This window comes from Balaenoptera ricei, chromosome 16 (genome assembly GCF_028023285.1).
Source record: "Balaenoptera ricei isolate mBalRic1 chromosome 16, mBalRic1.hap2, whole genome shotgun sequence".
NCBI lineage: Eukaryota > Metazoa > Chordata > Mammalia > Artiodactyla > Balaenopteridae > Balaenoptera > Balaenoptera ricei.
Window position 1 is genome coordinate 112,560,865 of NC_082654.1, and position 5,256 is coordinate 112,566,120.

Genomic DNA, 5,256 nt, shown 5'->3' on the forward strand with positions numbered 1-5,256 from the left:
TCATGGACGAGTATTTCTTTTCAAGTCTTATCTTGTGATGCAAAATAGTAATAGTAATAACGGTAAGAAAAAGAAATAAGGAAAACGGTAATATTAGTAATAGCTAACCTTTACTTAGCTTATTATGTCTAGGCATTGTTTTATATGTTTATATATATTAATAATCGTATGTTACTATTATTATCCCCATCTGACAGGTGAGGAAACAGAGGCCCAGAGAAATTAAGAAATTTGCCCCCAGTTTTATAGTTGGCAGAGAGGGGTTCAAATATTGCATTCCAGCTGTAGATATTTTGCCATTAACCACTTTGCTGTGTTTCCAGAGGTCCTAATTATTTCAGAACATTTGTTTGTTCTCTGTTGCATCATCAGTGAGAGCTTTGGTTTTGTTTGCATCTTCTCAGGTGGTCTTGGTGTTTTGGTCTTTGAGTAGACCCAGTCAACAGCATCTAGTTTCTTGCCTAGGTTCTGAAGAATGTGGGAAGTATCAGTACAAGAGTAAAGCAGATGAAAGATTAGAACATCACGTTTATTACTGATAGGGGACCTATCCTTGTGTGCAGCATGTTCCCAAGAGGAAGAAAGGGCAGAGCTGAGCCAGGCGTGCCTACTTTTTTCCCAAGTTTCCCAGTCAGCTGGTTCAGGTTGGCTCCTGGGGGTGGTGAGAGTGATGGGGCAGAGGGAGGCAGTGGGTGGTCAGGGAGAATCCTTCCCGACAGAAGCCAGGAATGGTGAGAAAGGGCCGTTCTTTAACGTTAGAGATGGGAGTTGATCAAGTCTGGGATCTAGCGAAAAGTTAACATTACTGTTAGAATTAGGAAATGGGACAGGTGGCTGTGATGTTCGGGAATAGTTTTGTGGTTTGGTGGGAAAATTGCGTGTTGGTATAAATATAGTTGAATCCTGAGTTTGTATTAAATTGCTGCATGTCTCACCTCTCACTGATTTCTAGGATTTAAAAGCGTATCCCTCTGGACCTAGGTCCTGTTGTTTCCTTTCTGTGTCTTTGAAGTGTTTTGTCTTTTCCCTTATGTTTTCAATGGTGTTGCGTATGTATTTTGCTTATTACTGACAGTGTGACCTATTATTTTGCTTTAGAAGGCATTGTTGTCTTAGGCAATGTTATATGGTACGAATAGTTATTCTGTTTATTTAGAAAAACACCTCAGATCTCAAAGCAATTTAGAGAACTCAGAACACAGCCTCTGTATAGGCATTTTTGAGACAGAGCTTAGTAGATTTAGACTCCAACTTGTTCCCTATTGTAATCACCATTTAAGAGTGTTTGAAACAGGATTGCTACTTTTGGGGGATAGACGAGAAGTGATTATTGGTGAAATGCATGGTACTTAAAAGTGACAAGACAGTGTAGGAGGCAAGGTTTTAATTTCTAGAGGTGTCATCTAGAATAGAGTGTGGAGGGCATTTGTGACCCATAGTGGTTTAATAACAATTACGTGTAAACGGTGAGGACTCGTACTGTCCAAAGCTTCCGTAAAATGTTATCTAAAACGTGTTGCCAAATTCTCTTCCTTTTTCATGGTTTTGGAATGCTATTTGGTGTATAGCTTGAACGAGAAGCCTTTGGTGACAAGAAGGCAATAGAAGAAAAATAGTGATAGCTAACGTCTATTTGCACTCAACAGTGTGCCCAGAACTGTGCCAACCACTCTAATTCTTGCTTCTTTCAGTTCTGTGAAGTATTCTGCAGATATGGAATCACAGGCTTTCAGGGGTGAAGTTACTTCCCCAGGGTCACGCAGCTCATTGGTGATAAGCTGTAAACCCAGCTCTGCTGACATGTTATAACATGTGTCCCTGAAAGGGAGAGGTGATGGGTGGTGCTTTATCTACCTGATTTTAATTTGGTTGAGAAAAAGAAAGCTGGCAAATCCTTAAATATCTGTATGTTAACTGAAAGATAATCTAATACTAGAAATGTAGTACTTTATGGACTTTTATGCATGTTGGAGGTGGATGGTTTTTTGTTTTTTCTTTTTTTTAACCTGAAGTGTGTTTATTGGGATGGTTTCCCATTCATCTTGATTCAGGGTGCGTTTAGTGCTGCTTCCATCTGAAGGAGCATCCTCTGTAAGCCTTGCTTTTCCTCCTGTAGGCTGGCAGAGGACAGTAGAGCAGCCAACACCCAAAACTACTGTTTGTGCATGGCTAAAGACGGTGGTGATCTTAGAGCATCCTGGGCATTTCACATCCATGCGATAGGAATTAGGGCTCTGCACCAGGCACTTCTTGTGTTTCCTCTTCTCTTCTGGAGAGGGATGAAGGAGATCCTTTGCGAGAGGCACGTTCTCCTGGGGAGGTCATCACCGCCGGAAAGGGACGTGGATGGTTTGATGTTAATGCTTTTGCTCCTTTTGAATTTCACTGTGTTTGCTGTAGTAAGATTTGTCTTTTAATATGTCCTGAATGGTGGACTTTGGTTGAAGGCCTGTGTTCAAGGGCTCAATGGGCAGAGGCATCCTAGATCTCTGTCAGGGAGTTGAAGTAGCTCCTATCCTGGTGGTTCAGCCGACTGGGTGGAAAGAAGCTGGGTCGGGGCCCGGAGGTGGCATTTAATGTCAGTTAGTGCAGAATTCTTAGGATTCATGTGCTGAGAGGTTCTTATTCTGTCTTGATCCACAAAACACAGTGAAATAAAAACCAGAGGGCTTTGGATTGAAGCTTTTTTTTTCCCTCTCTCTATATATTGGTTTGGCCAAAAAGTTCGTTTGGGTTTTTCCATAAGATGTTACAAAAAACCCGAACGAACTTTATGGCCAGAGCAATCTTTTTACTGAAGTATTGTTGATTTACAATGTTGTGTTCATTTCAGGTCTACAGCACAGTGATTCAGTTATATATTCTTTTCCAGGTTCTTTTCCTTTTTTAGGTTATTATAAAATATTGAGTAGAGTTCCCTGTGCTATATGTAGGTCCTTGTTGGTTATCTGTTTTATATATAGTAGTGTGTATCTGTTAATCCCAAACCCCCAATTTATTCCGCCCCCTCCCCGCTTTCCCTTTTGGTAACCATAAGTTTGTTTTCTATGTCTGTGGGTCTATTTCTGTCTTGCAAATAAGTTCATTTTGTATCTTTTTTTTAAAAGATTCCACATGTGAATGATACCATATGATATTTGTCTTTCTCTGTCTGGCTTTGTTCACTTAATATGATAATCTCTAGGTCCACCCATGTTGCTGCAAATATTTCATTCTTTTTTATGGCTGAAGCTTATCACGTAAACTGAAGTGCCTCAGTGAACCTCCATGGGCTTCAAATCTAATCACCATCCCTGCGTCCCACACACTGGGCAGGTGATGAACTTGCTGGGTGTCACAGAGCTTTTCCCCCAGCACCGTCCCTGTTTGCTCATGTATAAGAATTGTAGCCTAGCAAAATACCCTTCGTTTTTTTTAGAGCTCTGCCCTCTGCCTGGACAATGCAATCTAGATGCTTTCTTTAGTGTCATAATATATGTTCTTAATTTTAAAGGTAATAAAATGTTGAAATATTACATTGCTCTAAGAAAAATAACTGAAACTAATCATGAAAAGAGACTATCTTTTATTTCTGCTGGTTGACAAACTGAATTGGAAAACACCAAACTTAAATTGTGGCTAGCATAAACAGAGAGAGGGAAAATGTAACCTTAGTGATGGGTTCAAAACCTTTTAAAATAAATATTTCCAATATCATCTCTAATACAACTTGATTTATTTAAGAGCAAGTGTTGAATTTAATCTCTCCTCTACATATCACAATTATAGTAGTTTTAGACTTGTTATCCTATCATGTAATGGCAAATAGCTTTAGAAAAATACAGTAAACACCAAGGGGGGAAAGCGGGGGTTGGGAGGGGTGGTGGTGCGATGAATTGGGAGATTGGGATTAACATATATACATTAATATGTATAAAATAGCTAACTAATAAGAACCTGCTGTATAAAAAATAAACTAAAAGTCAAATAAAAAAAGAAAAAATACAGTAAAAGCAACACCCAGCAATCACTTGAAGTGAATAAGTAAGCCTCTTAAAATTATACTTTTTTTTTTTTCCAAATGGAGATACTTTCAAGGACTTTGAAAGTAGAGACATACTCAGTTTTTAAAAAACAAGCTTATCTCTTTACCAAATGTAGATTTAGTCCTACCCATGATAGTTGGCTTAATAGAAGTCAGTTGCATACTGGGATGTTTTTATTTTTTAAATGATACTCTAAAAATTTGACTGCTTATAATTTGGAGCATACTTGCTTTTCATTGTATACAAGTTAAATCTGTGGTAATTTTAAGATGAACGTGATTTTAGTGTGATGATTGGGGATTATGAGATTTGTTTATGTAGCTGATTGAATTGTTTTGCCTCTAAGCAGCTTTACACAAAAAAAATCAAAGAGCTGTATATTTTGGTCATTTAAAAAATCTGCTTTTCCCTGTTTATTTTTTAAGCCAGTTAAATGCCTTTCTGAACAAGAGTGGGTAAAGCAAGTGAATAAGTGCTTTTCAAAACTTCCTGAATAAATTTAATTCATGTTGATGAGATGTATGTGAATCCATGATGGAGAGCCCATCATTAGCTTTAGGGGGCGGGCATGGTTAGTTAATTAATATCATACCTTTTTTGTTTTACGCACATAAATTCCCCCTGAGGCCAGAAGTTTGTTAATCTCTACAGAATGCAGTATATGGCGATAAATACAGAAAGTGCATTTCCATGTTACACCCAGTGAAGGGGGATTTATGTGGCATTAGAAGAATCCACAGCCAGGCCTTATGGCCCTGAATGTCCTGTATGAGGCTTGTGTCCATAACATCGTAGTCATGGCCTAAGTAAGTAGTTACGTGTTGTCAAGCCTTTCTCCCTCCCCACGCCCTCCTACCAGTCTTGTTCCACTTGGCTTTTTCAAAGGAGACACCATGAATAGCTATTTCCTTTGCCATGGGTCAGGGTGGTGGTGGGCCAATCTCTTAGCATCTCTGGGACTCCTGTGGGCTAATGCTATGAGGTGATAGGAGGCCTGTTAACCCCAGGAGGTGCGAAACAAGAGGAGGTCTCTTCACTGCTGACCCAGGGTTCTGTAGCTTGTTTCTAACTAATTAATTTTAGGTAGCAACTTCTGTATTCCATCTGATGTCTTAGTCCGTTTGGGCTGCCATAATGAAATAGTGCACATTGGGTAGCTTATAAGCACAGAAATTTATTTCTCACAGTTTTGGAGGCTGGAAGTCTGAGATCAGGGTGCCAGCATAGTTGG

General features: G+C 39.3%; 1 pseudogene; it reads right to left on the reverse strand.

Annotated features, from left to right (window-relative positions):
- Positions 1 to 2,058: 2,058 nt before the first annotated feature.
- LOC132350476 (small ribosomal subunit protein eS27-like) lies at positions 2,059 to 4,942 on the reverse strand (annotated as a pseudogene).
- Between the last annotated feature and the right edge of the window lie 314 nt (positions 4,943 to 5,256).